We start from the raw sequence: 12,057 nt of genomic DNA, 5'->3' as shown, positions 1-12,057 counted from the left end.
TACGAATTTGGATCTTTAGGCATTCGCATTAGTGCAACAGTGGCAAATTTACCCAGTAATTTACACAGTCAAAGGTCTTTAAAAATGGGGTGATTACTGCATGCACAAAATACGCACATGTAATGTTTCAGTACTGGCCAGTAGTGATGTATGGAAGTGAGAGCTGGACCATAAAGAAGGCTGATCGCCGAAGAATTGATGCTTTTGAATTATGGTGCTGGAGGAGACTCTTGAGAGTCCCATGGACTGCAAGAAGATCAAACCTATCCATTCTGAAGGAAATCAGCCCTGAGTGCTCCCTGGAAGGACAGATCCTGAAGCTGAGGCTCCAATACTTTGGCCACCTCATGAGAAGAGAAGACTCCCTGGGAAAGACCCTGGTGTTGGGAAAGATGGAGGGCACAAGGAGAAGGGGACGACAGAGGACGAGATGGTTGGACAGTGTTCTCGAAGCTACGAACATGAGTCTGACCAAACTGCGGGAGGCAGTGCAAGACAGGAGTGCCTGGCGTTCTCTGGTCCCTGGGGTCACGAAGAGTCAGACACGACTAAACGACTAAACAACAATGTTTCAGTGGGGAATAGCGCAGCAACATTGCATGTCTGTTAACACCAGCGAGGACAGCTCAGTAACAGTATACACAAATTTCTAAGTTTTGAAGGTGTTAGCTAAATCATTCTAACTTCAACTAAACTAGCACACAAAGACACAACAAACACGCAAGAAGGTGCAAGCACACAATTGCTGCACACATCCCATTCTTCAAGTGGTAAGAGACTCCAGGGGTATAAACGCTTACCCAGGGTTTGGTTCCCTTGGAATGAAGGTCAGCAGAGACTGTTCATGTCTTTAGGATACATAGGTTTATTTACACATATAGACCAATTTATTTGGAAGGTAATGGCCTTCACTGGCCAGCGAGGTAATGTCATTTACATGTCCAAAGAGGTTGCCCTCTTGCTATAGAGACAAATGGGAGGGCCTTTTTCTACAGCGCTTGGCTGGGTGCCACCTCATCCTAGGAGGGGAGAACAATAGGGCAAGACAGGCTGTGTGTGAGAGAGTTTTTAGCTGATGTTGGTAACACAGAGGCTTGTCTTGCTCTGTGCCGGACCCAAAGCTATAGCTTGGGGGTCTTCCTGGGAACTTAATAGGGAGGCAAGAGCTGTGGGAGTGTTAATGCTTGAGCCCCTGCATCCTGTTCTCAGGTTGCATATCTCTGTAAATAAAACCATACATCCTAAAGACACCAGTCTCCACTGACCTTCATTCCAGGGAAACTGAACCCTGAGACTCCTGGAGTCTCTTGCTGCTCAGAGATTGGGGTGTGCATCACAATATACACAGTGCAAATAAAACCGGCCAGTTGCTGCCTACTCTTGCTGTAGCCCCTTGGCGCCAGTATTATCTGTGTAAATATTCCCTTTTCTCCTCACAGCAGGCTTTCTCTGTGTGTGCATGGGTAAGGGCTGTCCCTGCCCCCTCCCCCCGCCTCTGGTCACCACCTTCCGACATGGGATTCGAGACTTATTAATACACGGCTTCCCGGCTGCTTCTGCATGTTGCTGCCTCAGGCGGAGAAGCCCTGTTTAGATCTTCATTAAAGCGGCAGCAGAGACAGGCCTCACGGGAGGAGCACGGCCCACTTCTGATCTCCCCCTCCCCATCTTGTCTTCCCAACCCCTGCGAATACCAGCTTTAAAAAGAAAAAGAAAAAGAAAATCTTATTATTAGCCACAGAAGTGTTTTGGTATTTAACCACCATCCCTGAGGAATCAGTCCTTTAAAAATACACCAGGCTTGGGTGATTAAAACAAAAACCAACCATCAAACTAAGATAGCCAGGTAGTAGACAGGTAAGGGACCAGCTAAGGTAATTCCACCTGACAGTCTGTGGCTCAGTGGTAGACAATCTTTTTTGCATGGGAAAAGTCCTGGGGTCAATCTCTGGCATCTCCATGTAGGGCTGGGAGAGACTGTTGTCTGAATTCCTAGATAGCCACTGCCAGTCAGTGCGTACAATACTGAGCTACATGGGCAAATTGTCGTGACTCAGTAGAAGGCAGCTTTCTATGTTCCCAGCATGGCCTTCATATTATTGATATTGTCAGCTGAGTCCAACACACCTTGTTGTTGTTTAGTCGTTTAGTCGTGTCCGACTCTTCGTGACCCCATGGACCATAGCACGCCAGGCACTCCTGTCTTCCACTGCCTCCCGCAGTTTGGTCAAACTCATGTTCGTAGCTTCGAGAACACTGTCCAACCATCTCGTCCTCTGTCGCCCCCTTCTCCTAGTGCCCTCAATCTTTCCCAACATCAGGGTCTTTTCCAGGGAGTCTTCTCTTCTCAACACACATAGTACTAGAATTGTGGGGAGAAAGGTGGGCAATTAACTCTACAACCCCAGGCTGCTTACTTCCCTCCCTATAGATTTGGTGTTTTTTTTTTTAAAAAAAAGACAGATAAGGGGTCACTCCCTGGGGTGATTCAAATCCTTGTTAGAAATCCAAACAGCTGTTCAGTTAAGACCAAGAATAACCCGACTTGTGCTTGAGCTTTGTGCAAGCAAATCAGGATGAATGTTCAATAAACAGGTTACCTGGAGGAGCCTTGCACTCCTCAATATAGTGTTGCTCTCTGATCAGTTCAACTGGCAACCTAGCTTAGCCGGAAGCCAAATAATCAACAGGTTCAAAACTCACTTTGCTTCAGAACTCGGCTTCTTGCTCTATTTGGTACTGGGGAAAACAGGGGAAGGAGTGTAGAGAATTAGTTTCTCCAGGGCAGTCAGAATTCAGTGTTCTCCATGTTTTCACTGGCTTTTCCATTGGTGATGCTAGTGTTATGGAATGCTGAGAGTGGATTCAAACACCAGTGAAATTCTCCCCACCCCCCACCCCAGCAAAGGTTGACAGGCTAAAAATATTTGCACGGGGTATAAATTAGATGCATGATCTCATGTTTATGTTAATAATAAATATGATAATATTTGTACCTGGTTGAGACTATTAAGATCCTAATGACTAATGAAAAAAAAATGTAAGCACCCACACCATCGTTGCAGAACCATGCACTTTAAATGTTAAACTTTTGTGCGTGACACAACACAATGTGTTACCAAACTATGACTTTGTTGTATTTGCTCGGCGTTCACTTCCAAAAACATAGAAATGTTACTTCGCATAATAAGATGAGACTGCACTGCCATCCTGTCAAAGTGCAGAAGTGACTTTTGGTAGAGCTGGAAACACTCGGAAATCTCCTTTTTTTAATTCTGGTGTTGTATTGATGGGATTGTTTCATTGCATATTTTAATTACTGATGCTTTGAATTTTAACTTGTAGCTAGGCAACACAACACAGAGTTAAACTAGGGAACTCACTCCCGCAAGAAGTAGAGATGGCCACAAATTTGGATTACCCCCAGCAGAGAGCTCTCAGTGATCGGGAAGAGATCGAGAGGCTCAACCAGCCATTAAGCTATCCTGGACTCCAGGTCGTCAAGGGCCCTTTGCAAATTAGTACAGGATCCATGAACCTGGTCCATAATGGTAGCTATGTGAACTGCCCTGAGACCTCCGGGTATAGGGCAGTATATAAATTCGATAGATAGATAGATAGATAGATAGATAGATAGATAGATAGATAGATAGATAGATAGATATAGATAGTGCCAGCTCTGATGCACCAGACTTGCTAGAACGAGATGCAGTAAAAAAACAAAACCCTTCACATTAATATTGTGAGATCCCCTGTATATGTACAGCTGTGCTATTCCTTGTCATTGTCCATAAATCCAGGCTTTTGATGGCTGCATGATAAGCCAGGGGAGCCAGTGGGGAGGAGGACTCAAATCAGGTTCCCAACAGCATCCTGGCCCTGCTATTTGCCTTGACAGCAGAGCCAGATCCGTTTCCGACTTTGCAAAACCTTCTCCCTTAAGCACTGGGCTTCGGAAGCCTTCCGAGCGCCAAGCAACTCCTCTTCTGCTACAAGCTGTGCTCCTGCTGACCCCTTTGGAGACAGAAATAGCCACACAGTGAGCAAGTAAGAGAGAGGGGGAGAGATCTGCATTGCAAGGGATGGCGAAGAGAATAGATCAAACGAAAGATGGCCAAGCAAGGAAGGAAGGAAGCACTGCGGGATGTGGGAAAGATGGCAGACGAAATCAGGGAATGGAAAGGAATAGGGTAGTCACTTGCTCATTCTCCTCAAAAAGAAGAAGAAAAGGGAGTATAGAGTCACACAAAATTCCATATCCTGATTTGTATGTTAAGATGCAAATCTAGAAAGCATGACTATAATTTCGGTAGAGATACATATTGCAACTTGTGTGTGCCTGCTCAGGTAAGTGGTCCAGGTATTCACACTGGGCGAGCAACTTCTGGCTCTCCTTCCTTGTAGCTCTTTATCTTTATTTTATTATTATATATAGGGCGGTTCACAAGATAAAAACACAAATACATAGTTAAAAACAACAAAACAATAACTCCCCCATCCCATAAACACATTTAAAAGCCTGTAGAATATTAATAAGCCAAAGACCTGGTTGAATAGGAATATTTTCACCTGGTGCCTAAAGATATAAACAGTTCACCGCCCAGAGGAGTGTGTGAAATAATGAAACATGAGGCTTCTTCTCAGCGTTATTTTTTCTTCAGTTTGGGCAAAACTAAAAAAAGCTCTACAACATTGTGTCCAGATTTTCACTTTTTGAAATATGGCAACCCTATTCCAGCTGGGAAAAAAGCTCTGCTTCTTCTCTGCATTAAGAAGTTGTCACCCAGTTTTTGATTCTGGCAGCCATCTCAGAATCCTAAGAGTTAAAAAAGGAAAAAAAGGTCTCACAACACCTGTCAAAGGATAGGGGGCCAGAACTACCCCATTAGGCAGGAAAGCCTTGAAAGGGCTGGAAGGCTGGGCCTGGCCACCAATTTAATTTCCCAGAGGCATTGTGGGAAATTTGGATTGAAACTAAGCCAACTCCAAAACCACGACATGCAACAACAGCCTCCCTCTCCACCATGAGCTCGCCACCCCTCTGCTTCTGGTGCCAACCTTGATTCTGGCACTAGATCAAGGATGGGGAACCACAAGCCTTGGGGTGTGCATGAATGTGGCCCTCCAGGCCTCTGCATCTGGCCCTGGGGAGTCACTTCAGGCCACACCCTCTCCTCAGACCACACCCCTCACCAGCCATCAGCGCTGGATTTAGGGTGGTGCGCTGCACGCTTCCACCCTGCAGAGGGTTAATGAGCTGAGAGACTGCCTTGAGACTACCAATGGATAAAGCATCCTTGTGGTCAGAGCTGGTGTTTCCTCCTCCTGCTGCTGCTGCTCTCTTGGGGTCACTGCTGCAGCCAGAACACTCACTTTTCCAGACCAGGCACTGGTAGTGCTCAGGGGAGCCACAGCCACCAGGGAGGTCCTGATCCTGCAGAGGCGAGAGGGTGGCTGGGAAGGAAGCACCAGCCTCCTGCAGGGCCTGCTACTGCTTCTGCATAATTTTGATGCACGCTGTTAACAGACCCTCCAAGTGTCCCTGTTTTCTAGGGACAGTCCCGGATTTACAGAAGCCATCCCAGTTTCTGATTTGATCTCAGAATGTCCCACTTTTCCTTAAAGGTAAAGGGACCCCTGACCATTAGGTCCAGTCGTGACCGACTCTGGGGTTGCGGCGCTCATCTCGCGTTATTGGCTAAGGGAACTGGCGTACAGCTTCCAGGTCATGTGGCCAGCATGACTAAGCCGCTTCTGGCGAACCAGAGCAGCGCATGGAAACGCCATTTACCTTCCCGCTGTAGCGGTACCTATTTATCTACTTGCACTTTGACATGCTTTTGAACTGCTAGGGTGGCAGGAGCTGGGACCGAGCAACGGGAGCTCACCCCGTCCCAGGGATTCGAACCGCCGACCTTCTGATCGGCAAGCCCTAGGCTCTGTGGTTTAACCCACAGCGCCACCCACGTCCCTTTTCCTTAGGGCTCCTATTTTCATCGGAGGAATGTTGGAAGGTATTGTTATAGGAATTCTAAGGTCTTAAAAATAGAATAAATGTTGATAATTGCACACAGTAAACATACATATGAAAGTACAGTGGTACCTTGGTTTAAGAACAGCCCTGTTTACAAACAATTCGGTTTACGAACTTCGCAAAACTGGAAGCAGTGTCCTGGTTTGCAAAATTTACCTCGGTCTAAGAACGGAATGTGAACAGTGGAAGGGCACCGGCAGTGGGAGGCCTCATTAGGGAAAGCGTGCCTTGGTTTAAGAACGGTTTCGGTTTAAGAACAGACTTCCGGAACAGATTTTAAGTTCTTAAAATGAGGTACCACTCAGGGGGCGGTGGGCTCCAAGGAGCGCCATCGCGGGTGCCCGTCCCACCCCCAAAATGCGTGCCCCGCCCCTGCCTCCGGTGCTGGAGCATGAAGCTCTGCCACTGTATATAAACCACGTCTAAAATAGTACAGCAATCCAAAAGCCATATTGGCTCCTCTAAAGACTCTCAATATTTCCTCTGCCTCCTTTATCTCCCTTGCCTGAGAACACATAGGCAGATAGCAATCAGGGGATATTCCTGAAGGGATTCCTCTCCTATATCTATGAACCTCCTTGGTATTAATTGCTATTGTTTGCCCAGATGCTCTGCACTGAGGGATGTCTGAGGGGCATGCTGATTGTCTTATCAAATGCTAATGTTTTGTGTAAACTGTGTCTGGAACTATATAAAACTTGCTAAATCCTCAGGAATATCACACATTGGCCTGCCTGAGCCACAGTAACCCCACCTTATGTGTGCCGTACTGTAATTTCTGACTGTTTGTAGAGGGGACTGTCCTCCATGCAAAAATGCAAACCCTTAAAAAGAGATGTTTATTCTTGGTTCAGGGTTCTCTTGCCTCCTTGCAAGGAGGAGAGGGAACTATGTTGCAACAGAAAAATAAAGATCTGCCTTGCTTTCACTTTGCCTCCATCCATTCATCTCTGACTGATCATGTACTTAGGGGACTCTTGGGGAGTTCGGCAGTAAAAGCCAACTCTATTTTTTTCTATATCAGTTTGGAGTTATGTGACCCCCGAGCCAAGGAAATAAGTAACTATACAACCTTTAGAAGACATCTGAAGGCAGCCCTATATAGGCAAGGATTTTTAAATGTTTAATGTTTTATTGTGCTTTTATATATGTTGGATGGGGGAGTATAAATAATAAAATTAATGTTATTATTATTATGGATTAAGGCATCCCATTTTCATTGGAGGGTATGTGTTAAGTGGATGGATGGATGTCGCCAGGGGAGTGAAACACCAGCTGCTCCTGCTCTCAGCCACAGCCTCAGGAACAAGAAGGGATAGAGAGAAGTCACCATCCCTGAGTTATTGCTACATTTCTTCACTTTATTTTTATCCGGCTTCCTACAAATGTTAATCGTTTGTGCCAGCAGCACCCACGGACTTGGGGAATGAGCTCTCTGAATATCTGAAGCTCGTCAACCCTCTTGGCTTTGTGGAGGGGAGGCAATGAACTTTAGGGGAATGAACTTCCAGTTCCTGAGGTCTGCTGCACGTCTGACTGCAAGCAGAGAGGCTGGTGCTCATAGGGCCTGGTGGGGCGGAAGGCAGGGAGCCCAACAGTAGGTGGCGCCAGAGCCAATGAGAAGCAGACTCAACAAGGTCTAGTACTCTAGCTTTGTCCCCATTCTCCTCCCTCCCTGCTGAATTCTACAGGGGCAATTCTGAGACTATGCAGGAGGAGGAAGTGGACAGCCAGGGCCGCACCTTGGACTGGTTGTTGTAAGAAGGCAGACAGGTGGGGACTGGCTGAGAGCAGGATGAAGCTGGTGGAGCAGTGGCTCATTTGCTCTAATGGAGCAGTTTCCACTGCTAAGCACAGTAGATGGGAAGCAGAGCTCTCTCCCACCATCTCTGCTGCCAGACCAACTACTGTTTGGATGGCGGCGTGCCCTTCTCCATCAGATCAGGACTCAGTTTAGGTCTCATTTAAACCTGTGTTTTCAGCTGCAACTAAGCGGAACTTACAGAATCCAACTCTGTGTAACTCTTAAGGAGTGGTGTCTTAAGTCTGCTAGTTTCCCTCTTCCCGATCTCTTACCTTTTGTGATTTTCAAGCCTGAGGGCAAAGACGGCCTCGTCTTAAATCTTTGTGCTTCCTAAAACAAACTGCAGGTGTCTTTAACTTGCCGAGTTGCCTAGAGATCCTTCGGTATTGGGCAACGAACAAATGGTAATAATTTGCAGGTTAGCCACGCATCAGGTGAGCCTCTTCCTCCAATGCCATCCAGTCAGTTGTCTCAGGGAAGCAGGTATCAAGTCCCCCTGGCCGGGATGTTGTCAGCGGCCCCGCTCCTAGGGAAGATAGTTCCAGGGAGGGCAAGAGAGCCAGAAGTGCCACTGACATTGGCCGGAACTTTTCAGAACTTGAACTTGTTCTTGCTTCCCCCCTCATCCCTCTCATTCCCTTTTCCTCATGTATTTTGTCTCTTTTAGATGGTGAGCCTGAGGGCAGGGACTTTCCTGGCCCTGATTTCTGCAAGCCAGTCATCGAGCCTTTTTGGCTAGAGGATGGCTTGTAAGTGCCATAAATAAATAAACAATAAATATGCTTGCCAATTCAGGATTACACCATGCATCTGATGAGAGAGACTGTGGTCCAGCAAAGCGCTTATGCCACAATACATTTTGTTAGACTTTAAGGTGCCACAAAACTCTAGGGGAAGGCCTGACAGGCACTAATAGGGCAGATGTTTTGCACCAAACGGTCTCCTAGGTTCAACCCCTGAAATCTTCAGTTAGGCTAGGAAAGATCCCTTGTTATTTGCTACCAGCAAATTGTAGGCACTTTTGTAAGTGATAAATAATAATGCTAATACTGCTGCAGTTTGCTGTTTTTTAAAACTCAGTTGCTGGTGGTTGTTTTTTTTTAAAGGTGTGGGGGGAAACCATGCTGAGGTTTGGAAAGACATGACGGGAAACTTTGGGGGGGGGGGGGAAGCTGCAATCCTCCTCCCCTTCATAAAGCTGTTTCGATAGCACAAAAATGTGGCTAAATGTACACCCTGCATAACAGAAGCCAGACACAGTGAATTTTGTTTTTGTTTTTTTCTTTTCTCTTGCAACCAGCAGGTGCATAAAAATTTATTCTGGTCAACAGTACTCAATTGATAAAAGTCGCACGTCTGCAAGAGATTCAGGCTAAGTTAAGAGGGATACAGTGTAGAAAGCTGGTGGTGGTTTGGTGAGTTCCCTTGGTGAGGGTGGGTTTCTCCTGCAGAAAACTTTGCTGCTGGGTCTCAACTGCGCACTAGTGATGGCTGGTACCCATTGGGACTGGTAGGGTGGAAGGCAGGGAGACTAACAGCAGGTGAAGCCAGAGCCAATGACAGGTGGAGCTACCTCTGATTGGTTGATAAGTAAGGAGGGTAGGTAGGAAGAGCCTACAATTAGCCAGGCACAGCCCCATTTAATAAACCGGCCTCACAGAGCACACACACCCGACACGCAGTGAGAAAGGGAAGAGTGAGAAATGCAAAACTTGTGTATGTAGCTCATGTCTCACTTTTCACCGCATAGTGTAGAGCAGGGGTGGCCAACTCCCAAGAGACTGCGATCTACTTGCAGAGTTAAAAACTGGCAGTGATCTACCCCCTTTGGGGGTGGGTTCAGGTGAAAGTTGTTGAGCTTTTTGGGGGAAGGAAAGCCCTGTTTTTTGGGTTCAGGGTGAAGTTGTTGAGCTTTTTAGGGAGGAAGAAGGCCTGTTTTGGGGGGGTTCAGGGCAAAAATGTTGAGATTTTTTGGCAACCCAAAGTTGTTGAGCTTCTTTGGGGGGAGCCAGTGATCTGCCAGTGATCTACCACAGACATCCAGTGATCTACCAGTAGATCACGATCTACCTGTTGGACATGCCTGGTGTAGAGGAACTCCTGGAGTCCAGAGGAGGGGTGAGGTATATCCTTCATGCCATAGAACCGATGCATGCTACCATCATCATCAGCAATAGGTAAGGCTAATTTTCCTGATGCTTTGGCCTATGCTATGATCTCACTTGCACATAAAAAACCCAAGACACTGATGTGGCAAAAGTGTTCTTGGGCGGCAAGGCTTCCAACTGCATATGGGGGGTTTACATGATTGTCCCTCTCTCTCTCTCTCTCTCTGTGTGTGTGTGTGTGTGTGTGTGTGTGATTGAGAGAGATGGATGGATGGGCAGAGAGTAGAGTTCCAGCCTATCCTTCATCCTGATATGCTATCCTGATATTTTCTATGCTCAGTGAATATTTTCCATGTGGAAAGATATAGCCACAAGAACCACCCACTTACTTGCTGAAACGATGCTGCCCGTGAACTGTGTTTCAACCCCCCATCTACTGTTTGTGTCAACTAAATTAAGCATCAAGCAACACATGCTTTTCAAAAACAGAAGCAAAAAACTTCCTCTCTCTTTTAAGAAAAGGCAGCTGTGGAGACCTCAAATCAGCTTTGGGATCACAACATGCAGCAAGAGTCCTCCCCCCCCCTTCCTATCCCACCTCCTGCTGCTTTTTGCCCCCAGGGGTACTATATGCATCACCTTCAGGGGAATTTGCAAGGAGGGATATTTAAAGCAGGGAAATGGAGTGGAAAGGGTTAACCCAGGAGTGGGGAATGTGCTGCTCCCCATGTTACTGAACTGCAACTCCAATCAGCCCCCCCCCCCCCGAGCCAACATAGCCAAAGTTCAGAGGAGATGGGAGTTGGGGTGTTTGTGTGCAGAGGCCCCCCACTTCCCCATGGGTTCCTCCCCTTGTTCCTTGATCCTGATGAGGGCCCCTCTTGGACAGGTGTTTTTCCTAATGCATAAGGACTAGTGCACATTAAACACTAAGCCTTTTTAAAAAAGCAAACTTAGCATAAAACTGTAGTTGGTCCTGATGAATTGCACTGATGTGTAAAGAAGGAAAACAGCAGGTGCATACAAAATAACATGAAAATTGCCACTCATGCTTCAGTTTCAAAACGGGCACCAGAGACAGAGAACCACACACCTATTTTCACTTTGCCAGTGAGTGCATTTTTGACAGGGAAAAGTATTAAATACTAAGAGCTGGTCCTCATTTTACAAGTGGGAAGCAATATAGTATTGCCACCTGCAACTGGATGCTGTTTTCAGGATACCCAACCTTAGGCAGCAGACAGCATTGATATACCTTGAAGGGATAAACCCAGGAAGCTACAAGGAACTTGGGTGAGATCCTGCCACAAACACTAGCTTGCGACCTGGAATGATGCTCAGAAGAGATGCTGGGTGGAAAGCCAGCTGCTATTTACCCCTTTTGGGTGAAACCTTAACAGATGTGTGCCTGGTGGAATAAATAAAAATGCAAGGTACTGGAGCCTAGTCTCTCAAACACCCAATGTTCTTTAACACACTTGGGTTTTTTAAAAAAACAAACATCTTGGAGGGTTGCTTTTCTTTCTTTCTTAGATATCAAAATCTACTGAGCATCAAATATTTATCCAGCGTGGTGGCAGAGATGACAGAATAAGAGTATTTTGGGGGGTCTGGAGAACAATGAAACTCCAAGGGTGAAAAAGCACTGTGCTTATTGCTGACACATCAAAAGCAACTGCAATCCAGCGCAGGGCTTCTGGAATCTAAAGGAGGGAAGTTTGCAGTACTTTGCAAGATGCAATCTGGGAGTTAAACGCTTGTTTTTGCAGATCCCTTAAAAACACCAGTAAATAACATGCTGGATCCTCTATCAGCCAATGAGCAATGCTTGGTGCCATTAGGTAGTCAGCAACCTATGGACCAAACCCTGGCCTACAAAATCACCACTTTGCCCATAGTTCAGCCATGGACTTTAACCACCACTCTTAAGCCAGGCTTTTGCCCCACACTTAGGCATTTCTTCAAGTTCTAAAGCACTCTCTGGATGTTGTTGGATTTTAGCAACAGCCCAGCACAGAAATTTACTAGGCGAAGCTTTTCCTTTGGCTATTTCCATGCCTGAAAAAGCCCATGACTTGCATGGAAGTCTAGCATTAAAAGGCAAAGGAGCA

Source organism: Zootoca vivipara, chromosome 13 (genome assembly GCF_965207765.1).
Source record: "Zootoca vivipara chromosome 13, rZooViv2.hap1.1, whole genome shotgun sequence".
Lineage (NCBI taxonomy): Eukaryota > Metazoa > Chordata > Lepidosauria > Squamata > Lacertidae > Zootoca > Zootoca vivipara.
This window is presented reverse-complemented; position numbering follows the sequence as displayed.